The sequence below is a fragment of the Sorex araneus genome, chromosome 3, assembly GCF_027595985.1.
Source record: "Sorex araneus isolate mSorAra2 chromosome 3, mSorAra2.pri, whole genome shotgun sequence".
Taxonomy (NCBI): Eukaryota; Metazoa; Chordata; class Mammalia; order Eulipotyphla; family Soricidae; genus Sorex; species Sorex araneus.
In genome coordinates, this window is record NC_073304.1 from 157,956,205 (window position 1) to 157,983,328 (window position 27,124).

The window sequence follows — 27,124 nt, forward strand, 5'->3', positions numbered from 1 at the left end:
CTTCTACCTATCACTAAGAAAATATTCTTCTACCTATCACTGCTTCGTGAACTTAAGCAGTATTTCAGGTTAGCTTGTATTATTAGTGCTATAAAAGTGGTTCAGGATTGTGAAAAACTGACCCAAGCTCATCAAGATCCTTGTTTTTAAACTGTGGTGGAGAGTTATATCTTTGGGAATATGTTGGTCAGACGTGGAAAGATTAGAAAACTCAAAATTAGATCTATAAAGAAATTATTTCATGATCTCAGTGGTATCCATTTATTTCTGTTTATTTGATGCTGTTCTATGTTTTCCTAACTGAGTAGAGTTTATTTTTGCTTACTAACCTTTGTCAACTATAAAACAGGGAATGTACTTACAGTATAGAAATGAAATAACTTAGTGGAACTATTTGGTGTGTTTGGTCATCCAAAAGCCAATTTTAAGACAGGAAGTATTGTCGAACAAATAATAATTTACAACTGGGATCCATGCATTTTAAAAGCTTGAGCTTAATGCACAATTAATTCTACCAATATTTACTTATTGAAATAATTACATAGTTATTTGTGGGCCAGTGATGAAACTCAGGCCCTCGCACTTGCAAAGCATGGCTTTTTCTGCTCAGGGATACACCCAGTTCCCACCATTTTTTTATATTTAGGAAAGATGTAGGAAATGAAGATTATAAGCAGTTCCTCACTGGGAATTTATAGTCTGGAAAGTGGGAGAAAAAGAAATTTGGGTGGAATGGAGGTAGAGGGGTGCTCACCTGTGGGGGGTCCCTGGGGAACCATGTGTGCTGGGGGTTAAACTCAGGGCCTCACAAGTGCCAGGCCTGTGCTCCGGCACTATGCACTGGTGTCCCCCCAGGCCCCCAGGAGAAAGTTTTTAATCAAACAAGGTAAAAATGGCATTTGAGAAATGACAAAATGCCATGGAATCTTTAAGTGGAAGACATCTATTTAAGAAAATATATACAAACCTCACTGTCACTGTCATCCCGTTGCTCATTGATTTGCTCGAGTGGGCACCAGTAACATCTACATTGTGAGACTTGCTGTTACTGTTTTTGGCGTATTGAAAACGCCACCGGTAGCTTGCCTGGCTCTGCCGTGCAGGCGAGATACTCTTGGTAGCTTGCTGGGCTCTCTGAAAGGGGCAGAGGAATTGAACCCAGGTCGGCTGTGTGCAAGGCAGATGCCCTATCCACTGTGCTATCACTCCAGCCCATGTACAAACCTACAATGTCTTATTGGTTTGGGGGAATTTTTTTTTTTAATGAAGATTGGCTTTTGGGTTGGATTTCAGCGTGATGGCTCGGCTCCCCAGATGGAGGATGATGTGATGGGAGACCACCAGAACACATATGGCATAGTAGGGAACAGAGATGGGGAAATGGCAGTCAACTACACTGGCAGTGATGCGGGCTGTGTAGACAACTGGTGATAATGCTGAGGCACACCTGCTGGGAGTTTGGCCTCTTGTAGGGGTTCAAGGGCACATTGGAGGGCTTTGAGTGGAGCAGGACTTCGATCCATTTGAGCTTGTGCTCCAGGAAAATAGCCTGAGGTAGACCAGGAAGTGTTCACTGAAGTGGTAGCACAAGAGCTCTGCGTCAGTTCTGGGAGTCGGGCCATGGGGACTTTATGCATCTACTCTGGGATGGTTCACCCCGAGAGGAGTGTCTGGGGATGGCTTCCTGCAGGTCTGTGCAAAGACAGTGCTCACAAGCAGTAATGACAACGGCTACACGTAGGCAGACCATAAAGGAGTAAGAAAGTCCATCTGTGCTGTGTAAAAGTGTATTATGCTAATGCTCGTGTGTGTGTGTGTGTGTGTGTGTGTGTGTGTAACACACCTCCAGGTGCCTGAGGGCCCCTCCTGGCATTGCTCAGGTGCTGGGGAACAAACAGGCTCCCTTAGGGATAGAGAGATAGTACAGTGGGTAGGGCCCTTGACTTCCATGCAGCTGACCCAGGTTCAATCTCTGGCATCCCATATGGTCCCTCAAGCACTGCCAGGAGTGATCCCTGCGTGCAGAGCCAGGAGTAAGCCCTGAGCACCTCCATGTGTGGCCCTGAGACAAAACAGAAACAAGGACAACAACAATGGACAAAAACAATGACCACAGACGGAGACTTCCGCATGCAGGAGCTGCAGGCCCTGCTGGCACTTTCTTAATAAATAAGTAACATCTTACTGTGAGGTTGAAGAGCCTTCATTGCTGTGGGCATGTCTGTGGGTGTGCAGGATGATCTCTCTGGGGGCTCTGGGGATGGACACCAGGAGCCCGAAAGGCGTGAGCAGAGATTGAAGAGGATGCAGAGGCCAGCTGGGCAGTAGAGCTGCTTGTCCCCGCCTGGCTGTGGCTGCTGTTGGGGCATCGTGACTGTCCCCCGCGGTGTCCAGGGCTATCCTAGAGGGGAGGTGACACTGGTGCTGTGGCAGAGCAGTGTGGAGAGAGCAAAGAAACCACCGCAGGGTGAGCTCAGTAAAGGTGTATTGATCAATGAACTAAGGCCTCTTTTCACTCGTGATGCAAATATCCCCGCACTTAGAAAACACAGTTAAATAAAGTGAGCGCTCTGGAAAGGAAGTTGGTCAAGTTCTAAGTCGTCAGACTATCAAGAATCTCACAGGTGTGAAAGTGGCTGTCGGTGACCTTTCTAGATGTCCGTGGTGGGGCCTGGAATCATTGAAGAATCACTAGGCTGTGTCTCTTCGCTCACTGCTTCCTCACTGCGACTTCTGTTTCTTCTTGGGTCCCGAGAAATGAGAGGAGGGAGGAGGGAGTGAACAGAATAGGGAGGGCAAAGGGGACCAGTCTGGGGTTAGTCATCAGAAGTTACTCCGGAGGATATAAAGTTAGAAGACAGTGCTCTAACTTTTGTTTTTGAGCCATATACCAAGTGGTTCTCAGGGCTTATCCCTGGTTCGTTGCTCAGGGATCGCTCTTGGTGGGGGTTGGGGGACCATATGGCATGCCAGAGATTGAACCCAGGTCAGCGGCATGCCAGGCTAGCATCCTACCCACTGTACTGGTTATGGTTGGCAAAATATTGAAAACGCAGCTCTCGCCTCAGAAAAAATATTCACCGCAAAGGTGATCTGGCTGGTTTTCAGTGTGCATCGGGACTGGAACCATATTCTGTGCTTTTGGACTCCAAGATGGGAGAGGAAATGTGAATTTATTTTCACCCAGCTTCTGGGAAAGTTAGGATTAGTTGAAACTATAACCAAGAAACCTGAAAATTAACCTTGGGTCTGCAGAGACTTTGGGGTCAGCAGAGACATTGGGGTCCGCAGTGCTGCTTTTCCTCTGGATCCTACACCTGTCAGCAATCATGTTTCTTGCCTTGGAGATTCCTCTTGAGTGGGCCCTTCTCCCTTCTCCTCTGCAGTCACTCTGATCTAAGAGCCTCTCTAGAATCTTCTGGACTGGACCACAGCAACATGCCTAAGTATGTGTCTTTCCTACCATAATGTAGACTTTAAAGAGGAGGAGGATCTTGTTTTCAGAAATATACCTTCCATCTGGAACACAAGAAATGGCCAGGAAATATTTCCCTCATAGCTGATTTGAAAACAAAGAGAAATTTCTTTAAATCTGAGCGAGACTATTCTCAGTAGGATGTATTTTCATCTCTGTACTGGATCAGTCGAAATGGAGAGATGAAACATTCAGAAAGGGAACAACTATAGAACAACAGGATTATAATTTGATTTTGAAGCAACTTCTGCTTAAGATAGTACCTTCGGGACAGAGAATATATTCTCCAAAACAGCATTTCTCAGGCAGAAGCCATATGGCTCTAGTGTAAGGCACCAAATAGTCCAAGGGGGTCATGGCCCAAGACCTGGGGTCAGCTGGTAGGACAGTGTAGAAGAGGGCACACATGGGAAAAAGTTGAAAACAGCTCTAGCAGTTTTGTTCCCTTTAGTCACAAGTGCCTGTTTTTTTAATAGCATTATCTGTACTGAACTTAAAAGCTGGCAGAAATAGTTTGATTCTTATAAAATGAATTTCGTAAGGACCAGAGCCATACATAGTACAGCGGACAGGCTGCTTGCTTTGCATGCAGCTGTCTTGGGTTTGATCCTGGTATCCCATATGGTCCCCTGATCACCACCAGGAGTGATCCCTGAGTGTACAGCCAGGAATAAGCCCTGAGCACCACTGGGTGTGGCCCAAAACCCAAATAAATTTTCAAAAAGTGTATTTAGGGGGCTGGAGCAATAGCACAGCGGGTAGGGCGTTTACCTTGCACATGGCTGACCCGTGTTCGATTCCCAGCATCCCATATGGTCCCCTGAGCACTGCCCAGGGGTAATTCCTGAGTGCAGAGCCAGGAGTAACCCCTGTGCATCACCGGGTGTGACCCAAAAAGCAAAAAAAGTATTTAGTAGTTGATTTTTGTAACTCTGATTTAACAATGTGCTCCCCCCTCTCTCTTTCTCACACACACACACACACACACACACACACACACACACACACACACACACTCTCTCTCTCTCTCTCTCTCTCTCTCTCTCTCTCTCTCTCTCTTTTTCTGGAATTGTGGTGGTTTGGGCCATATCTGTTGGTATTAGGACACTCGAAGCTGATTGCTGGGAGTTGTCATCAGGTCACCAGTAATGGGGGCCGTGAAGGGCCAGGAATCAAACTGGAGCCTGCAGAGCTCATGCCCCTGTCTTTTGCGCCATCTCTCTGGCTTTTCATGTGCTTTTTTTTTGGAACTGCATTTAAAAAAAATTTTATTTCAGTATATTGATTGAAATATCTTCAATCTTAAGGTAATTGTTAGTGATTGACTAAATTTTTATAAAAGTTTTGAAATCTCAGCTTCAGATATCAGAGAATGATAGTTAATTTAGACAAGTAAAAACCAAATGCAGAAAATATATTGGAGTGACCTTGAGGATCCTTAGGAAACCCAGCATCCCTTAGCATATCAAAATAAGGATGTTGGATTTCTCATATTTTATTTTGAATACTTTGCAAAGCATATGCATTACTGTTTGGAGTTAGCATCTCAGCCCCTTGATTTTTTTAACTTTTGAATATATTTATTTATTTTTAAATTGAATCACCATGAGATATAGTTACAAAGTTATTCATGATTGGATTTCAGTCATACAACGTTCCAACACCCATCTCTTCACCAGTGTACATTTCCCACCACAGTGTCCCTAGTAACGTGCCTCCCTCCCCTCTGCCTGCCCCTGTTTTTGTATTTTGGTAGTTTAATTATTTCTGATTTTCTAATTTTCCTAAGGTATTTCACTATGACAGCTAACTTATTTTTTATTAGATTTTTTAAAAAACATGTTTTGAGTTGTTTTAGGGCCATACCCAGTGGTGCTAAGGCTTACTTCTGGCTCTGTGCTCAGGGAGCCCTGTTGTGGTGTTGGGGATTGGACCCAGGTCAGCACATGTAAGGCCAGCGCCTTACCTACTGTACTATCCCTTTGGCCACAGCTAATAAATTTTAAATCCATCCACTTTCCATGAAATCTAGTCTATTTAGCATTTTCAATTTTAAAAAGTAGGTATTTTTCATTTAATTAGTATTAATGTGTTATTGGGGAAGTGATATAATTTTTACTTTGAAAGATGGAAACATGACAAGATGTTTGTTTTTGGAGCTCACATTAGACAGAATGCACATTTTTCATGCAGGAAGCCCAGGTTTGGCACGTGGGATCACATGTTCCTGAGCGCCAGAAGGAAATAACCCCTGAGCAGAGAGAGAGCTGGGAGTAGCCCTGAGTGTAGCCAAGTGTTGTCCAAAACCAACCAAAGAACAAAAACCACCATGAAAGTGGCTGGTCTTTCATTGATTGTTTTTACTGTGGGTGCAATTAAAAAAAAAATTACATGCCGACTCAGTTAACTTGCAGATATCACATTTATTAGATAATCTTTTTCGCGTATACAGGCTATTTATGGTTGACATTTTCTGGTGCAGTTTCTCTCCTTTTATAATCTTAACATCTCTCTGGTGAGATAACTAGCTTCATTATGTGAAATACAGATTTTAATGAACCAAGAGGCAACAATAAGAAAACATTATTTCTCCCGAGTCCTCTGAATATGAGTTAAGAAGGTAATAAGATGTACAAAGTTGCTTTATAAAAAGCAATGCTGCATAATGAACGATTAAAGAATATTTTTTCAATTTATCATTTAGTTTGATAAAGCGCTTAATGACGATATTCCTGTCATTCCCTATAGAACACACTTGGAAACTTTTTTGGATTCATCCTTGACAGTGTTATTCCCCCTGCCTCCACTTGCTGTGTAGAAAAATGGACCTAAAGATGTGGTTAAGCTGAGTCAGTGGGGAAGAAAATGGAATAGACATTCTGGAAATAACTTAAGAGACAGTTAAGTTGAAAGTTGTGTGATAAGCTGAGCATGCTTTGTAAGAGTTTTGCAAACTATCATAAGGGTCAGTTGATTTAGACACACAAGGATCTATCTATAGGACGGGCCACGTTGCCCAGGGACGGAGTGCTTGCTTCTCACGCACGAGGCCTCAGTTTCAACCCCCAGCCTGGCACTCGCGTGTATATGTAAGGCGTGTTCACAGACAGAAAAAGACTTGTGTAAATACAAGTGCAGGTTCCGGGCCCTTTTGATCGTTGATTCTTTCCAGTGGTGTTCCCCGTGCCCGAGGCTGGGGCACGGCCTGTGAAGTCTAGTTTGGCACAGACACAGTGCTCGCCAGCAGGAGCAGAAAAAGCGGGCTGGCAAGTTGGAATTTGCTTAGAGGAAGTTACTTGATTCAACTCGACCACAAGAACTGAAGGGTGCAGCCACGGCTCACCACCTGGGAATGGCTTGCTCTTCTTCAGGGGCCCGTGTGCACCCATATACGGGTGACTGACCACCAGGGACTTTGTTGGGGCATTATGGACAGGGCTCTTTCTTCCTGAACACCCAAGCAGGAGTAGCCCCTGAGCATCCCCAGGTGTGACACACAAAACCGAAAAAAAAAAAAAAAAAAAGAGAAAAGCAAACAAACTAATCAGGGACGTCGTGCTGGTGTGTGTTGTGTGTAGATGCCCAAATGGAAGAGGACAGGGACATCAGCCATTACGGAACAGGTGACAGAATGAGAAAAAAAAAAAAACCAGACTGAAGCATCTTCTTTAAAGGAACTCTGAGGGGTCTCCCAAGCTGTTTGGTTTTCACGGTCTCTGTTAACATGGTGCTGAACTTGACACGTGCTGAAGTGCCCATGCATCAGTGCTCCCTTGCAACCAAGTGACCAGTCCCCAACACATTGCCTCAGGAGGCCTGAGTGCCGAATCAGGAGCCGTTTTGCAGTATGCTCAGCATCTCTTAATTGTGTGTGTGTTTTTTAAAATTATTTAAATAGTTTCCACGTATTGCAGATTTCTGGGGAACAAGAAAATTGTAGGGGCCTTCCGAGTAGAATCCTGTTTGTATGTATTTTTGCTTATCTAGAGTAAGACCAGTTGATGGTGGATCAAGTCACAGACTTTCTACTAGTTACACCTAATGTCAGATTGGTGTTTAGTAGCTCTGAGCTCTTAGGACTGTCCTATTTATCTTTTAAAAAATCTACATGAATTTTGCAGCATATATATCACAGTATATTCAAATAAATATAAATGCAAATAATGCTTAAGACTGGGCCTGGAGCAATAGCACAGCGGGTAGGGCGTTTGCCTTGCATGCAGCCGACCCGGATTCGATTCCCAGCATCCCATATGGTTCCCTGAGCACCACCAGGAGTAATTCCTGAGTGCAGAGCCAGGAGTATCCCCTGTGCATCACCAGGTGTGACCCAAAAAGCAAAAAAAAAAAAAAAAAAAAGACTGAAGTTGTGCCCCCCCCACCCTCGTACATGTGCGTGTGTGTGTGTGTGTGTGTGTGTGTGTGTGTGTGTATGCACCATTTTTTACATTCTGTTCCTTGGCATTTGCTGTAATCCTTCATTTTGTGTAATGTGAAGACGACCTGTTTTGACTGTCATTTGTTTAAAATTTAACAGTTGGAATACCACCTCCGTCCCCACCTCTGCTTAGTTTAAAGCGCTGCCAGCATTGTCCTTTGGGGCACGTGCGTGCACGGTGTGTGGTTGCATGCCCCTATACAGTTACGGGTCATTTTAGATGTCAGAACCCAGTTATCTGACACTAAGGAAAAACCACCCTGCGGCGCTTATCAAAAACCAGGCGGGGCCCATTTCCCCACAGTAACTCACCATTACCCACGGTGGAATTTGTTTTTCTTTTCTTTGGAAATCAGACCCAGTGTCCCAGTCTTCCCTGGCCCACACCCTTCGTGAGATCCACGCCCCCCTGTTATTCCCCGTCCTTGAGTTTCAGCAGATAACAGCAGGAACAGCACACACCCACTTTCGCTCTAGCCACTGCACGCTTTAGAACGGATGATGCATGTGTTGATGCACTGTGTCTCAGGAGTGTGGGAGGAGCATAGAAATGGGGGGTGAGGTCCAGGGCTGGCCGGGCTGTGCTGGCAGGCCCCATGGGGGGTGTAATACTGGAAGTGTCTAGAAAGTGAGTAGCTTGTGATCGCTGTTCCCAGTGACCACAAGCTTGATGACTTACAACTGCGTTTTTTTGGTGGCGTGGTTACACCTGGCAGTTTTCAGGCTTACTCCAGGTTCAGTGCTCAGAAGTGATGCAGATGGTGCTGGGACTCGAACTGGGGTCAGCCACATGCAAGGCCAGCACCTTAGCCACGCCCCCAGCCCCCTCCATAACTCTGGCTCCAGTTGCAGGCATTTGTTCTCTCCCAGTTTCCCAGAGAAATAAGAAGGTTCCTGGATTCTGTCTCTTCCCGATTTTGGTTGGAGCTTCTGTCCCTCAGCTTGGCCTTGCCAACTGATCATTGCCTCCCTCTCCAGGGGCACTCTGCTTGGGTGCCGACTTCTCTCCTTTCTTGCCCCAGGGATGGGCATTGGATTTAGGCCCACCTGAAGTCTCAGGTGATATTTTTTCAAGATCCAGTAAACTCGTAACATTTGAAATGGATTCTTGGAAGAACATTTACATTGCTGTCGGTCATCAAACCCTCTTGTCAAGTTGGCCAGTCACATGCAGTAATCTTCCACCCTTAATCTACTGCAGTTGCCTTACTTTGGGGGTGGGGGAGACGTGGAGATGCAGCTCCCAGGTCACGTTCAGAGGCCCAGAGGCCACTCCTGGGGTGAAACTTGACTGAGTGGTGCTTGGTGGAGGACAGAGCTACTAGGCCCCGTGTATCTCAGTGCTTGGGGCCCCCAGTGCTGTTCCCACATGGTCCTGGGGTTCGACCCAGGTCACGCGCATGCTACCATGTACTCTAGCCACTGAACTCTCTCCTGCACCCACTTTCAAATATTTTTAGCTGACATATTTTTAAAATTCAGGAGAGTATAGAGAAATCTACATCAGTTATCTGCCCTGTTCTTTAGATTTTATTGTCTTGCTTTGGAGTTCAAAAGCCAAGAACACCCCAATATTATGTATCTAACTGAATCTATAATTTTATTTTCTATTCACCTAGCAGTAACCGCTATTTTGCATTTGGTATATTAGCCCATTCATACACTGATACCTTTCTAGTAAACACAGATCTACCCACGAAGAACATGTAGAATCACTTGGTATATATTATACAATATGCTTAGTATATGCGAAGTATCATACTTTTCACTTAGTGACTTTTTTTAATTACTGTGTTTTGGTGATATTGACTCATGTTAATAGATTGTTATAATTCATTTGAACTATGATATACATATATATTTAGATTTTATTTATTTATTTATTTTGCTTTTTGGGTCATGCCCAGCAATGCTCAGGGGTTACTCCTGACTCTGCGCTCAGGAATTACTCCTGGTGGTGCTTGGAGGACCATATGGGATGCTGGGGATTGAACCCAGGTTGACCGTGTGTGTGCAAGGCAAATCCTGCTGTGCTATCGCTCTGGCCCCTCTGGTATATATTTTCATTGCATGAATATCCCTCTTCTGTGATCTGAATTAAAGACATTTGGAGTCTTGCAAATGTCTTGCTGTTGCAGACAGGCTGCACTGACAGCCTTATCTAAACTGCCCTCCTGCTTGTGTGCATGCATTCTTTAAAGCCTCTGCGTCAGGGCTGCTGGGTTGCACACTGTGTATGGCTTCATTGTTAGTGTGTATGGATAGTTGGTCCCTAATAGGGGCCTGGCCCAGGCTCTAACAAACCACCCATCTGTTACGATTCCCATTATGGACCTACTGTCAAGAGCCAGTTAGGTTAAAAATCTTTTTAGTCTGGGCACTTTAACAACGCAGAAAAGTTGATTATGTTCTCATCTACCCTTCACTTAGTATTAATAGTTTTATAGTGTCCAAGTTTACTTATCCAAAGTCTTTGCCTCCACCAAGGATTATTTCGGGTGGAAAGTTATTATCATGTTACCGTGCTGAGGATGCTGCTCTCAGACACTCGGGGTCATATTGCTGAGCTCCACGCCTGACCCTCCCCTAAAATTATTTAGAAGCAATGTTGGCCTTCATACAGTGTCATGAATAATGGTTTTCAATGCATGTCTCTGAAAGGGATGCGTTCCATTTTTTTTTTAAGCCACGTTAGTATGTATTTAGATACTTATTTTTGCAGAGGTGTAACTTACATATAGTAAGTTGTGTGTATCCTAAGTGGAGTTTAGTGTTTTGACAAATGTGTATATAGATTGGAGCACTCCATACTGCAGTGAAGAACAGTTCCATCCATCACGCTGCAAGAGTCAGCTCTCACCTCTGGAAAGAGAGGAAGGGGAGGGAGGAAAGGTGGAGAGGAAAAGCCTGGGGCTGTAGTTCTGAAAGTTTGGGCAAAGCCCCTGGGGTGGTGCGGTGTGTCTGTGTGTGTGTGTGTGTGTGTGTGTGTGTGTGTTGGGGTGGGAAGAGGGGGGATGAGCCATAATTAAGGGGCATCACATGCTTCCTGGGAATAAGCTCGCTGGCCTTCTGTCCTTTTCACCATCGATGGCTAGGAGCAGCCCAGTGAAGGGGATAGGCAGAATTCTGGCAGACTCTTCTGATTCTCTGATGCTTCTGGGCTATTCCAGCTCCAGCCCCGGTTCTGTTGTAGAGGGATTTTTGCAGATGCAGGTAAGGTTCAAGCCAGTTGATCTTAAGATAGGTGAGGTAGAAGACCCATCCTAATGACACAGGCTCATTATGGTTCTTCCCATTAGGGTTCTGGGCCACACGTGCCTGTGCTCAGGATTTACTCCTGGCTGGGGGATCACTCCTGAGGATGCTTCTGGGACCCTGTGTGGTGCCAGGGACCTGTGGTGCCGGGGTCAGCTGCATGCAAAGCAAGTGCCTTCCTGCCCCGTACACTGTCTCTCCTGACACAAGGCCTTGAACAGCATTTTCTTTTTCTTTTAATTTATTTAAAGAGTTGTGATTTGCAAAGTTATTGATAGTTGAGTTTTAGGAATATAACATTTCAATACAAATCCCATCACAAGTGTCAACTCCCTCCACCAGTGTTCCTGTATTCTGTTCTGACCCCCACCCTCCAGCCCCCTGCCTGTCACCGTGACAGGCACATTAGAGTTCTGGTGGCAGCAGTTTAGATCTCATATTTTCAGTGTTGTTGAGTCTGTGTTTTGCATCTGTGGCTGTACCACCCTGCTGCATCACCGTGTACCTGAATCCCCAACCACAGCTCACCCATTACTTCCCTTTCTCTTCTTCTTCCTTCCCCCCTTGATTTCTTTCCTACTCTCTCCGCCTCTCTAAACTCTGGGCTCAAAGGTGATCTAGGTATCTCCCACCCTTCCACAATATACCCTACGATATATTTCCTTATCCGGTTATTCTGTATACCACAGATAAGTGAGATCATCCTGTGCTTGTCTCTCTTCTCTTTGCTTATTTCACTGAACGTGATATCTTCCAGTTCCAACCAGGTTGCCGCAAATTACAATATTTCATTGTTCCTTGTAGTTGTGTAGTATTCTGTCAGCTGTATATACCACATCTTCATAATCCATTCACCTGTCGTTGGATACTTGGGTTGGCCTCCAAATCTTAGCTGTACTAAGTGCAGCAATGAATAATGGAATAATGGTGTGCATATTCCCTCTTCAATGAATGTTTTTAGGTCCCGGGGGAACAGATACCCAGTAGAATTGCTGCCTCATACGACAATTCAGATTCTAAGTTTACTGAGAACTCTTCCTGTTTCCCATAGGGGTTGTATCAGACAACATTCCCACCACCGGTGGAATTCGAGTTCCCTTTCCCCCACATCCACGGCGACACAGATTGTGCCTACTATTTCTGATTTATGCCATTCTCACTGGCGTGAGTTGGTATCTCCTTGATTTGGATTTTTCTAAGTGATGCCGAGCATCTTTTCACGTGCCTGCTGGCTATCCGCCTGTCTTATTATGAACAGTGCCTTTGACTGCCATTTTCCCGGGCTGATGGCAGCAGGGGAAGTCAGAGGGTGCAAGCAAGAGGAGGGAGAGATGCTCCTGGGCTGGTTCAGGGACAGCATCAGGATATGTGACTCAGGACATGTGTCTCCTCGCAGCTTGGCTGGCTCTGAGACGGAAACCTCATATCTACTGCGACAAGGAGCCGAATCTGCTGGAAGCTGAGCAGGCTCGAAGCCCTCCTTCCTGGAGCTGATGGATGAGTCTCAAATATGACTGACTAGCACCTTGAATTGTGACTTGGCCTTGTGACCCTATGGATGAACATGGCTCCATAGCTCATCAGAAGAACTCTCAAGGTTTTGTCTAAGTACTATTAAAAAAAAAAACCTCCTTGTAAAGTCTCAATTTGATCATTTACCACAAATAGTTGCAGTTATTACCCCTGTGACTGTTAGGTTTACTTTGTTTTTGAGAAGTATCTGCCTGATGCCAAGGTCGAGTAACCATAGTCTGTTCCTCGCGTAAAAATGGTGTTCAGTGGGAAGTGGTGCCTGTTTGTTTTTCTTCACAATACCCCTGCAGTGCGTATTGGAGTTTGCAGTGATTTTGACATCCTTATTAAAGAGATCTGTGGGTGGGGATGGGGATCAAGATAGAATAAAAATCAAATTTTACAGCCTGATTAAGTGAAAGTAGGTTTTGTTTTTTTGATTGTGAGCAGAAGCACGTGGTGGAAGAGTAATGCAACTCCAGCTGGGTGGGGGGGTGGTGACTGGAGTGATCTCGGGAGCACTTGGGGCACTCTGGGTCTGCTAAAAGAGGATCGATTTCTAGGGGTAGGGGCGATGCTGGGTGATTTTTTTTCTGCTCTGAAAAGGAATCAGTAGGCCAGATAAATTTGGGATCCTGTGGTCTTCCTGAGTTTTAAAATTCACTCCTGACAGTTACTTTTTAGGTCTCTTGGGAAGCATTTGTGCCAAGCATATAGACTGAGGGGGAAAGTCAGTAGTTCTCTTAAAGTCTGTTTTGTGAAATGCCCATGAACTGATCTTGACATCGCATCAGTTCTGATGTTAAACTTTCAGATTCATGCACTCAGCCTCTGTTGCAGGGTTACTTTTCATGAGAGAGCGAGAGAGAGTGATAGCAGGTGCCAAGTGGGAGTGAGTGAGTGAGTGAGTGAGAGGGAGTGAGAGGGAGTGAGGGGAGCACCCAGTGAGAGTGAGAGTGAGAGTGAGTGGCCACTTATGTCCTGGTTCTTTAGGGCATTGCTATGTGCATTTCAGCTTACAAATATTTTTGTTGTGGGCTAGAGAGATAGTATAGCGTTTGCCTTGAATACAGCTAATCAGGGTTTAGTCCCTGGCACCTCATACGGTCCTCTGAGCTGGTCAGGAGTGATCTCTGAGCAGAGTCAGGAGTAGGTTCTGAGCATTGCTGAGTGTGGCCCCAAAGCCCCAAACAATTTTTTTGGTTGCTTGATTTGCTACACTGATGATATGTATATCATATATCAATATGTATATGCATATATGTGTGCATACACACACACATATACATGTATCTCTCAGTCTGGAGATTGCCCTAGCCAAGGTGATGCTTTAGTCTTGATTTTTCAGAAACACTGGCTATATGGTTTTTATTGAGGGATTTGATGGATGATTCTTTGTCCATGCGCTGAGAGCCCCTCGAGCAGACCCCTTTGGCTCATCCTTCTCCAACCCCTTTGGTACCCTTGCTATCTTCCAGACATCCAGCCCCAATTGCAATGGCTGTGGCAGTCTTGGGGTCACCAGTAGTACTGGGTACATTGTTCATGATACAGTATGCAAACACTCTGAGCTCACTGTGCTAAATCAGTGTTTGATCATTGGGCCAATAAATAATGTAACATCCAGTTAGGAAAATGGTCTTCTTAAAATATTTATTCACCAAGGGCCTAGAGAGAGGGAACAGGCTGATGGTGCATGCAGCTAACCTTTCTGTGATCCTGCACCAGATGGTCACAGGTAGGAGGGGATGGGGAGCCCTGGAGGCCTGGAGCACCACTGGGGTGGCCCAGGTGATGCCCGCACCAGCCTTGGATCTTTGCTTTGAACCAGAGACCCCAGTGGCCAAGAATCTCTGGGAATGGTCTTGGGCCCCTGAGGATTTCTTTGCACATCCCCAAACTTTTACTAAGTGCTATAAAGATGATTTCATAAGTTATTTAGAGTAAATGTAATATTTCCCCAAATATCCATTTCCACATATTTATAACCTTAACTGTAAATGTTTTGCACCATTCATTTCTCAGGTCCTCCCTCTGTCAGTACACACAGCACACACTTTCTCCAAGTATGTGAATTCAGTCATTTATGAAGGCTTTTGCGAGAATGCAAAATATAAACCAACAGGACATTATCATTAAAAGTTCATTTTTGACAAAAGAATAGAACTAATAAAACTGTTAATAAATCTGTTCTTAAATGTACTTTAGTTTTGGAGTTTTCATAATACAAAAACTGGACCAGGAAGTGTGGCATTATGTAAAGCTTAATGTGGCTTAAATTTTGACCCATTTCCTGGTCCTTTGTCCTCAAGTAAATAATGGAGGAGCTCAGGCCTTTCCTTACTCTTGTGTGAATTGGGAAGAGCTGAATGTACCTCCAGAGGCAATTGTGGCTAAAATTACATGATTTGCCCAACAGTTTCTGGTTCATAGTAGCTAAAGCTTGTAACCCTACAGTAAGTCAGAGCGGCTACATACTGGTTGATTTTGCTGATCTTCTTAAAGCTTTAGCTTTTAGCTTTTTTTCCCTTCACATTTCTATTCTCTTTATTTTTCTTTGCTTTTTTTCTTTTCTACTTAAATTTTGAGTTTAGTTTGTTCCTTTCCTATTTTTTTTTTTTTCACGTTAGATTGGCACGGATGACCCCTCATCCCTGCTTACATTAAGTTTCACTACTTTTGACGATTCTGCTTTCATTTTCATTCATCCCAAAGTATTCTCTTATTTCCTTTATGAATTCTTCCAGTGTTTTGTTTGTTTGTTATTTAAGTCTGTGTTACTTTCCACTTAAATGAATTTCTCATATTTTGTTGGGTTACCAGATTCTAGTTTTATTTCCTAGTATTTGGACAGTGGGGCTGTAGCGATAGCACAGCAGGTAAACGCAGGCAAGGCAAACACAGCAAGGCAAATGCAGCCGACCCTCCGTTCCCTTCAGAGAGCCCCGGCAAGCTACCAAGAGTATCCTGCCCTCACGGCAAAGCCTGGCAAGCTACCTATGTCATATTCGATATGCCAAAAGCAGTAACAAGAAGTTTTACAATGGAGACATTACTGGTGCCTGCTCAAGCAAATCAAGGAACAATGGGACGACAGTGCTACAGTGTTAACAGTATTTGGACAGTACATGTTGAGTACTTTTAGGCTGATGAAAACTTGTTTCCTGGCCTGTCATAGTTCATATTGAGGCCTTGAGGAGAGTGTATTTGCTGTTGGTGGTTTGTGAAATAGCTTATCTGTTGTCTGTTGGTTCCAGTTGGTTTCTAATGCTGTTTCGAGTTTTCTTTACTTTGCTAATTAATTATCTATTACTGAGCACTGTGTATCAAATCCCTCACTCTGATTGCACTGTCTGCTCTCTCAGTTCTATGAGCTTTTGCAGTTTGTATTTTGGGCCTGGCTCATCATATTTGTCCTTGTTTCATTTGTGTAGACAGATTGGCCCTCGGATCAGTATAAAATACAGTCAGGCCATAGGTATTTTTAGGTAGTTTGCTTGAAGTATCTCTCCCCTCCACCCCCCTTTCACTTTGTATCTTCAAGTGTATTGCTTTGTCAATAGTGAGAAATTTATCTTTAGCTGGGGGAGAAGGCAACTGGGATAGAGAAGGAATCACTAAGTCAGTGATGGTTGGAAGGATCGCTTGGGATGCGAGATGTGTGCTGAAATAGATAAAGGACCAGACATGATGGCCTCTCATTTTCTGCACTGCAAACCATAATACCCATAAGTAGAGAGAGAGTAAGAGGGAAATTGTCTGCCATAGCGGCAGGGGGAGGGTGGGATGGGGTGTAGGGAGGGATACTGGGGACATTTCCACATTGGTGGTGGAAAATGTACACTAGTGGAGGGATAGGTGTTCGATCATTGTATGACTGAAACTCAAAACATGAAAGTTTTGTAACTGTAGCTCACGGTGATTCAATAAAAAACAAACCAAAACAGAACATTTGGCCAATATAATGTTTAGCTGAAGTATTTTATTTATTAAGTTTCTATAGGTCTTTTTTGGAGGGGTATGCACCCGGTGTGTTCAGAGGTCCCTCCCGACTGGGTGCAGGGTGGGTCACGCCTGTGTTGGGGTTTGGCGGATCATGTGGTGCCAGGGATGAACTTGTGCTTTCTGGAAGAAAGCTGGTGCTCCGGCCTGTTGAACCTTTTCTCTGGCCCCTGTTTATTAAAATCTGAGAGGATATTTATTGAAACACACAAAAGTCTCTTTCAGTAGGTTGACATTTCAGCTCTTTATAAAATCTGCCAATTGCCTTGTGATCCAAAGCGCCCGGTGCACTGTGGAGCATGTGAAACCGTCTCTCAGTCGCTGCATGCTTCGGCAGCTGCCTCGATCACAGCCACAGCATGCTACATCCCACATGCTTCAGCTTCAAGACCACAGAACTGCTGAAGGCAGGACGAAGGCCCGCCCAGAGGCCACCTGGGGGTATGGTGGTCATGGAAAAAGGTATTTGGTCATTCAGATGACCAAACTCTGTTTTCTGCACACATATTTGGTTCTTCTCTCCCACTCCCCCTGTTCCCCCCCTCCCCCGCCACTCACAGCCCCTTGGGGCTTCCTAAGTGTCGGTGGTGATGCAGGTGTCTCTGGCAAGCACCAGAGGATGTGGTCTGGTTGCCAGGGAAACCCAAGGAGTTGAAGTATTTCATCCATTTATATGTAATATGATTCTGCCCTGAGGGAGAGTTTATTTATACCTGTCACATTGCTATTTATTTTCTTTGAGTCTTACTCTTTTTTTTTTCAGTCTTTGATATGATTTTATTTATCAAATAAATAAAACCATAATAAAACAGGAAATCCAAATTTGGTCTTAACTGGAGGGCATCTAAGCCCAGCTTCCCAGACCACTTGCAAGTGGGCCAGGTGCTGCTGCTCCACTGCCGCCACCTGCCCCATGTGGCCTTCACCCAGCTTTCCGAAGCACCGTGCAGGCCGAGCCGTCATGTGGCCTCCGAGCATCCACCTCTCTGTGGCCTCCACGCCATTCCTTAGTTTTCCCATAGAACGTCTCCAGCCTTCCCTGCTTTGCCGCCACCTCTGGGACACTGTCAGCACCGCCCCTCCTGGAGACGGGTCATTCCCTCTGCCCCCCTTTCCTCAGACCACCGTTTCCTTTGGGAGGCACCTTCAGTTCTCAGTGGCTTGGTAGCCTTCCAAAGCCCACCCCCAGGCCCGTCTCGGTCCCCTTCCCTCCCTTCATTTTCTGGTATACATTTTTCAGGGCATCACTTGCCTTTCCTTAATTTGTATTTTCTGTCTTGGGGTGACAGCGTCCTCACACTTTCTGGTTCTGTAGAAACCTCCTCCGAACCCAGTTCAGATTGCAGATGTGAGCTTCCGTCTCGACAGTCACTCTTTCATCCTTAGGGCCGCTTCTTTGGAGGTTCCCTCTGTGCCTGGGTGACACTGGACTTCTTTGCATGTCTGAGAATGTTGTCATCATTCTGTTTGTTTCTCATTCTTGTCACTGTTTTTTCTTTTTCTTTTTCTTTTTTTTTTTTTTTTTGGCTTTTTGGGTCATACCCGGCCATGCTCAGGGGTTACTCCTGGCACTGCACTCAGGAATTACCCTGGTGGTTCTCAAGAGACCATTTGGGATGCTGGGAATCGAACCTGGGTCGACCGCGTGCAAGGCAAACGCCCTACCCGCCGTGCTATCGCTCCAGCCCATCACTGGTTTTTCTGTCACGACTCTGCATAGTCCTTATTCTCCGGCCTGTGGTTCTCTCATGACTGTTGTGGTTTCAGTTCACTTAGGGAAGACCCCTTAATTGGCATAAGTGTAACGCACGCCGTTGTCAGCATCCATCTGGGTAGTTTGTCTTCTTTTTCCTCTTTCTGTAGAACCTCTAATTCAGTGTCCTCTGCCTTCCTGAGCACGTACGACCCCGTGCAAGTCTGAGTTTTTCAGGAACTGAACAGCCTAAGCTGGTCAGAGCCCCTGTGGTCAGTGGTCTCCTTGTCCACTTCTTCCTTTGAAGCTTGTGAGATGGTTATTGGTCCTAGTTGCTGCCTGCTAGCTCAGATAAGTGATAAAGTTCACTGATTGTCTCTAAGTGTTGTTGATGGTCATTTTCCTGTGGTCAGATTCTGAGTCAGGTCAAATAAAGACGTGTGCGACTGGGCATGTTCTCAAGATAGAATCTCAAGATAGGTCCCATGATGAGAATTTGGGGATGAGGGTGGGAAGATGCTCTAAGAAGCTCGGCATCTGTTAGGCTACTGGTTTCCTGGGGCTCAGGTTGTTGGGGGTTTTGATTTTGGGTAGGGAGATGGTTCCTCAGCAGTATTTAAGGCTGCTCCCAGAGATACTGTTCAGTGCTCAGGCCTGACTCAGACCAGGAGTGCTCCTCAGACTTCTCTTGGTGGCACTGGGGCTGGAACATGAACTTCCCGCATGCAGAACAAGTGCTCTGGGCCAATGAGTTCTCTCTCTGCACCATTTGGAAAGAGAATGCGGACCTGACTCAGGAAGCTAAAGGTTCAGCTGTTCGGGCCACGTTGTCTGGATCGGACATGTACTTGATGCAGCGACGACATTCACACAAACAGTAACGTTCAGCCCGGTGTGTACGGGAGCATCATTTACGGTAGCTGCAGTATGTAAGCTGCCGACTGTCAAAAGACAGAGGATAAAGAGGATGAATTCCATTTATATGGTGGAGTACTATTCGGCTATTAAAAATCAGCAAAAAGGAAGGAGCTCGAGGAGGCATGCGCAGTTAAACAAATCAGAAGTATACAGGTGCTGTTCTCCAGTGTTCTTAATCAAAATTTACATAGCGGATGGATAGACAAATCTTTACAAATGAACCAGCAGATACTGAAAATAGAACTAAAGTGAAGGAAAGAGAGTCACAGGGTGGGGGAGAAGTGTGGAAAAGGAAGGTGATTTTATTTGTAAAAGGTAAAGCAAGAAAATAACATCAATAAAAAGTGAATTCACAAGAGGAGAAATTCTTTCCATTAAAAGACTTTTGCTCCTAGCATTTTCCTCACTCCCTAAACTTCTACCACTTTTCTCCCTATAAATCTGAATGTTTGACTATTATTTTTCTTGTATCTCAACACTCAGTCATGGGTTGGCACTAGGGACAAAAGGAAAATGTAAAACAAACCCACCCAATCCAAACACTCTTCTATTTCACAGAGCCCATAGATAAATGACTAGACTATATAGAGTTAACTAGTGAAATATTTTTTAGTATTTAAACATTCGGAGCAAGCTAGAGTTATGTATAAAGTACACAGATTCCCTCTATGAGGTCTAATCTGCTTAATAAGTAGCCATTTGTGGTTATGGACCCATTGGGGCCTGGTAATTCTGACTGGGGGTGTGTGTTTGAAGTCAGATCCTCATGGGATTTCCATGACAGTATTAAGTATGAATGTAAATTATGTTATTCATGTCACAGTATTGACTGCATGTTGCTAGTCATGGACCTACATTAGTATCCCCTTGTTTTTTTTTTTTTTTGCTAGAGAGACAGCCATTTCGGTCACACTGTATCATGTTTTTAATAAGATCCCCAGGTGACTTGTTTGCATATTGAGGTTTGCAGAGAAGCGTGCACTGCTGCATTAAAGGAGGCATAGAATTGCAGGGGTAAAAGCTGTTCTTCATGACGACAGTTGCCAAAAATCTTTTAGTATTAAAATACTAAAAGGGAGGTTATAAAGGGCTCCAGTGGCAATGCATCTTTCCAGCAGGCATTTCTGTTTGAACTGAGAAAAAGGACCCCTTTCCTATTTCCACATGGCCTTTTGACTTAGCAGAACACCTACTTCCTCTGAAACCATTTTCCACTGCTTGTCAGAGAATTTAGGTTGAGCCTCTTTTTGAATTGGGGATGCAGGTCCTGTGTCTTACTTAGGAATAGTATTTGGAGTTAGACGGTCCCAGTTCGATTCTGGGTCTCCAATTTAGCGGCAGCAGATGCCTGGTGAGTTTCTAGACCCCAAAGTTAAATACCAAAGGGAGGAAAGCAGCACATTGCTTTTCACATACAGGCTGGTTAAAGTGACTTCTGTTTGATCAAGGAAGTCACCTGAGGACCTGAGGCGCCCTCGTCATCTTTCTTCTGTTTTTAAGTTTGCAAGTGGGGGAAAGGTTGGACCTCAACCCTTACAGCCTAGGCGCCCTCTCTACCACCGAGCCATACTCTTGTTCCCTTCCCCCCAGTATTTCTTCTTGATGATTTAGCATGGAGGACCGTTGTGGGGGTGTAAATACAGGACGTGTGTGAAGCAAACACAGGTCCACAAGAAAGAGGCCATCCCTACTTAAAATATTTGCTCACTCAGAGTGCTTCAAAGGGGGTGTTTTTCCAGCTCAGCCTTCCTCGACAGCCTTCTCCACATTGAGGGTCCCTGCCCTGGGGAGGGGAGTGCTGGGCTGATGCCATTGGTGCTTTCTGTTGGTTTGCCCTGTGTGTGTGTGTGTGTGTGTGTGTGTGTGTGTGTGTGTGTGTGTGTGTGCTGAATTTAGGTTGTGTGAATGTGGGGGTAGGCAGGAGGTCACATGGGATTGGGTGCTTCCATTTTAGAGGAAGCATAGTGTCCACGGGCGAGCGCGTGGCTCCAGGGGCCAGTGTAGGGAAAACACTTCCCAGCAGAAAAAGGCTGGTTGGCTCACAGGGTCCCACTCTCACTGTTGGAAGAAGCCAGCTGCAGGTGTGACGGGCCGGCCCGCGTGCTCCCACCAGGTCTCCCTGCTGGCTTCCACTTCCCCTTTCGCTGCCTCTCCAGAACCACCCCCCAAATACCTGGGTTTGTCCCCCTCATCCCTACCACCTCAGTCTGTGTCTCTGGAGCACAGATACAGGTGCAACATTTCATTTTGGTATCAGTACAGTTTCAGGAGGGTGCTACGGTGTATGCGTCTGTGAATTTGAGTTTTAATGATGGATCCTTGTAAGTTTGTGATAAGTCAGCGGACATTGAAATATGGCGATTTTCTCAAGAGTGTCTCATTAGAACTGTCCTCAGTCAGACACTTTCCTTTTTTTCTTTTTCTTGTGTTTAACATCGAATCACTGTGAGATAGACCCGTACAAAGCTGTTCATGGTTAGGCTTCAGTCATACAATGTTCCAACACCCATGCTTCCACCAGTGCACATTTCCCACCACCAGGCTTCCTCCCGTCACCTCCCCTCCTCCACCTGCCTCTATGGTGGGCGCTCTCTCTCTCTCTCTCTCTCTCTCTCTCTCTCTCTCTCTCTCTCTCTCCACTCCCTCTCTCTCCTCCCTCTCCCTCTTCATCTCTCTCTTCATCTCTCTCTCCATGTCTGTCTGTCTTTGATTCAGACACTTCTCTCTTGGAAAATAAGCCTTTGAGGTTTTGCGTAGACTTTTTTTTTTGGCTAAGCTGTATAACTTGTGGGTTTTATTTGGGTTTTATTTTTATTGATTGGGAAAAGTATTGGCAACACTGGGTGTTTTCCATTTCTAGCTGTTATTTATGATGCAATGCTGGGGGCCAGGGGTGGCTCCCAAGGGTGCCTGGACCCCAGGGCCACTCTGGTTGTCCTGAGGGCTACACTCAGCCATGCTGGTGCTGGTGGGGAGCCTGTGGTGGCCGGGCGTGGTGCGGGGTCTCAGATGGCCAGCGCTTGTGCCGTGGCTGCTGTGCTAGCCCACTGACCTGGCCAGGCTGTGTATTTCACTAGGCATCCGCGATGGGCTTATTTAGGTTAGAAAAGAACTTGATTGGCAATTTTTAACTTCTAGCTTTACTTTGGTTTTCCGGTGCTGCTTTTGTGTTGAAATAAACGCCCAGCATTCTCCCTAAATATACAGTTCAAACCTTTCCTTGGACATAAAATCCATTTCTCTGTTTTTAGACAAAGCATTGAGAATATATTTGGGTTTATCTGTGCACAGTTTTGGAGTTTATAACCCCCTGAAAAAAAAAAGTGGCATTTAAAAAATTTGTGTAGAAGTAAAAGATGTTTTCTGGTTTCCTGCTTTATACCAAGGCTAAATTAATTTTCTGCCTTGCCTGTTATTTCCAGGTTTATTCCCATATCTGTATTGTTAACCTCAATCCATTTCTTTGACTCCTAGGCTCATTGCTGTGTATAGATCCTTTCTTTTGTCTTAAAAATTCAACTTCAGGGGCAGGAGCGATAGCGCAGCCACTAGGGCGTTTGCCTTGCACGCGGCCAACCTGGATTCAATTCCTAGCATCCGATATAGTCCCCTGAGCACTGCCAGGGGTGATTCCTGTGTGCAGAGCCAGGAGTGACCCCTGTGCATTGCCGGGTATGACCCAAAAAGCAAAAAAAAACCCAAACAAACAAACAAAAAAGAAACCACCAAAATTCAACTTCAGAGTTTTTATCTTTTTTCCCCTCCCTCCTACCTTACATTCTGTGCTCCCTCGAACTCTTTAGTGAATAAGCAGGGACTTAAGCCAAATTATCTCAGTTTTTCAAAAAGTTAATCTGCTCTAGAGAATGTTCTAGCTGAAGAGAAAGCGTATTCATTGTTAAATGACCTGCCCGATCTCATTTTCTTAAGCATTTTATGCAAGTGCTGTGTGTAGTTTCAGAAACTTCATTTGCTGAAGCTTAATTCCTTTTCTTTGTCCATGGAGCTTTCTGATAAAGAAGTGGGATTGGGAGATTTTGTTTCTTTTTCATGAGGTGGACCCCTCTGTCAGAGGCAAACTAAATTATGTGGGTTGCAAATGAACAGTGCGGGTAGTTACTATTAATTATCTCTGGACTTTAGATTCTTTTTACTTGTGGCAGAAAATACAGTTGTGGTTAGAACTGAGCGAGTTTGATGCAAGTCTTAGTAATTATCTCTACAAATAATAATTTAGTGCATGGAAACAGCCAAGAAAAAAATAATAAAGGAAAGTGGGAAAGTGACTGGACTTTAGAGAGGTTAGTGTCCTATAAAAGGATTGAGTACAGCAGATGGCTTGTTTGCGAAGTGGTTGAGTAAATGCCCATGGCTCTTCCACAGTGAGGGTATAAACAGTGCCACAAAGGCACAGGGAAGCCAAAAAATGGATAAATTCAGCTAAGTAGTTTTTAGATGTGGAATTCAAAGTGATAATATAAGCTTTTCCCATTGACTTTTAAGTCTTGATGGGAGAAACTATTACCATTTCTTAACTAAAATTATTTCAGACACCATGATTTATATGCTATTAATTATAGAGTTACATGCATACAACAGTCCAACAGAACACCCCCCCCCCCACACACACACATGCCCCAAACACGCTTCCCATGCTGCCATTGAGGTAAGCTCAGTTATGGTCTTGGTTCTCAGGTTCTGTTGCCTTTGTTCGCTTGTTATTTCTATTTTCATTTTTGTATCCCACATATGTGAGAGATCATTCTGTATCTGTTCCTTTCCTTTTGACTGAATTCATGCAACACGATTCCTGATCCATCTACATGTACTGCCAAATAGTGTGATTTTGTCTTTTTTTTTTTTTTTTAAATAGCCAAATAGGATTCCATTGTGTGTATCTAACAGTTTCCTTATCCAGCCATCTGTTCTTGGACACTTGAATTGTCTCCAGATCTTGGCTATTGTGAATGGTGCTGCAGAATATAGGAGCACACAGTTCTTTTCTGAATAGGGTCATTGGGCCCTTGAGGCAGATGCCTAGAAGTAGAATGGCTTGTAGATTTTGAGAAGTATCCGTATTGTTTTCCAATTTATATTCCCACCAGCAGTGAATGAGGGTTCCTTTTCCCCCACATCCACACCACCACTGGTGTTTTTTGTTCTTTGTGCTGTGTGCCTGTCTCACCGGTGGGAGGTGAGATCTCATTATTGTTTCAGTTTGCATTTTCCTTACAATAAGTGATGCAGAGCATATTTTCATACACCTATTGGCCTTTTGTGTGTCTTCTTTGAAGAAGTTTCTGTTCATCTCTTTGCCCTGTTTTTGGATAGTGTCGACTGTTTTGTTTCTTGTTAATGTGTCTTAAGTATCTGGATTGTTAACCCTTTGTCTGAGTGATGGGCAAATGTTTTCTCCCAGCCTGTGGTGTTTCTTTTTTTTTTTTAAATATTATTCTGGTCATCATTTCTTTTGTACTGCAGACGCTTCTTAATTTGATCTAGTCCCATTTGTTTATCTTTGCTTTCATTAGCTTGGCCTGTAGTATTGAATCCCTGAAGATGCTTCTGGGCAGACATCACGAAGAGTTCTGCCTGTTTTCCTCGGTATAATTTATGGATTTAGGTCTGATATCAGGATATTTAAACTGTTCTGATTTTACTTCCATGCATGGTGTGAGACAGAGGTCTGAGTTCATTTTTCTTCACAAGTGACTGAAGTTTTTCCAGTACCATTTGTCAGAGCAGTTTTCCTTGCTCCACTTCATGCTCTTTGATCCTTTGTCCAGGATTAGTTCTCCATGGACTTGAGGATCTGTCTTTGGGCTTTCAGTTCGATTCCACTGATTTCGGAGTCTGCTTTTATTCCATGAGCACACTGTCCTGATTACTAGAGTTTTATAGTATAATTTAAAGTTGGGAAAAAAGAAGCTTCCCGTCTTCTTTTTTCCCCTAGTTTTGCTTTGGCTGCTTGGAGGGTTTGGTCTGTGTCTTTAAAAATGTCCTGGATATTTTTGTCAGCACTGCATTGAATCTGTACAGCCCTTAGGAAGGACCTATTATCTTAACTGGTTGGAATGACCATATTCTTTGGAAACTGTATGATTAGAAACTTTATGGGTCTTTGGAAACTTTAGCATTCATGGATTACTTATGAAGTCATTGGGCAAAGTGAACATAATGCTTCGTTAGTGGTATCCTTGGAAACCCTGTAAATTTGCTGTACAGAATAAAAGTATACTTCTTTACTAAATTCATCATCCCTGTTATCCCCCAGGCCCCTCAGCAGTGAAACATGTGCTGGCTTTTTCAGTCAAGTGCCAGGTGAATTATAGTGAGTTAGATTTTAAGTTCTGTTATGCTAAAAATTTATGTCTTTGGACCAGGACATAGCATGACAGGCTGGAGTTCATGCTTTGCACGTAGGAGGCCCTGGTTCCATCCCCGTGGCCACCCGTGGTACCTCTTGTACTGCTGGGAGTAAGCACTGAGCTGGGAGTAGCTCACTGGAGCTACTAAGTACTGAGCACTCAGATGGGACCATAGTTCCCTTCTCCACCGAAGATAATTATGTCTCCAAGTACTTTCAAATCATTCCTGGCAGATTATTGAGTTCTAGACGATATGTCACTTGTGAGGCCATCCTACTTTATAGCTGTTGTATGCCATGGTTCCAGGAGAGAATATCTAGTTTTCTCCTGTCAGTGTCTTCCACCTCACTGCATCCCCTCAGCCCTCGGTGTTTATTTGGGAACCCCATCCTGAGTCGTTAGAGGCATCCACTATAGGGAGGAAGTTCATGTCTCAAGTCCAGGACAGTCTGCACAGTGCACTCTTGAGCACGGTGATTGGGTCAGCAGTGGCAGGAAATGGGAGCTGTCTGGGTTAAACGGAGTCGGCGGTAGCTGGTGGGCAAGTGGCCAGTGGTGGACAGAGGCCAGGCCCTGGCTAGAAGGGCTGCACTTCCTGTGTAGTGGGAGGCTGATCAGAAATCAAATTCAAAGTCTTCATCCCACGTGTGGAAGGATGTGGCCGATTGTCCTGTGAGGTTTGTGCCTTCTGCATGTTCCCAAGCAGTGGGCCCTACTGGGTGCAGGGTCCTGCCTTCTCCAGGTAGCTGGTGGACAAGCCCCATTTCTGGGTTGTAAAATGAGCACGCCTGCCCAGTGACTGTTGCTAGTGACTGCTTCTCTAAAGGTAGAGTTGGGTAGCTGTGATAGACACCATTTGCCCCACAAAACCCCAAGTATCCATCTTTTGGACTGCGGTAGAAAAAGTTTGCAGATCCCTAATCCGGCAAATGGCTTCTGGCAGTGAGATGGTGAGATGGTGTATCAGGAGCTGCAAAACCCATGCTGTGCTCCTGCACACACCCGGCAGCAAATGTGTGTTTTCAAAACAAGCGCTAGAGCAGAACTTTCTGCATATGAAACTCAAGACTAGAGCCAGCGCCTGGGAAGCAGCGTGAGGCCCCCATGTCAAGCCCGCACCCCTCCAGCTGTGCGTATAGTGAGGCCTACCCTAGGTGTTCGTGGGTGTACACAGGGTGTGCACATGTCCCATCCATTTCATTGGCATTTTCTATTGAGTACAATAAAAATAATGTTAAAAATACATAGTTTCAGCTAACTTTGAGATTTGCTGAGAAGTTGTAGATAGCACAATTCCCCATCACCCCAGCTGTGATTTGTCTTTTTGTTCACATGTTAGTGTGGTAGATCCATCACAGGGAATGTTCCAATCCTGGTACATAATTGCTACCAAGATCCACACTCTACTTGAGTCTTCAGTTCCTACCTAATGTGCTTATTCAGTTCCAGACCTCCAGGATCCC

The 27,124-nt window shown here is 44.7% G+C and overlaps 1 protein-coding gene across 5 annotated transcripts in view; it reads left to right on the top strand.

Annotated features, from left to right (window-relative positions):
- Nucleotides 1–27,124, top strand: part of ARHGAP32 (Rho GTPase activating protein 32) — a 259,745-nt gene that overhangs the window by 63,450 nt on the left and 169,171 nt on the right. The window contains exon 1 of one of the 5 annotated variants that reach the window (XM_055133618.1): nucleotides 12,746–12,765. The exons of the other annotated variants lie outside the window; for them this stretch is intronic. The gene's annotated coding sequence lies outside the window, so the exon portion shown is untranslated. Of the gene's footprint in view, nucleotides 1–12,745; nucleotides 12,766–27,124 lie in introns of those variants that run through there. 5 annotated transcript variants of the gene reach the window in all.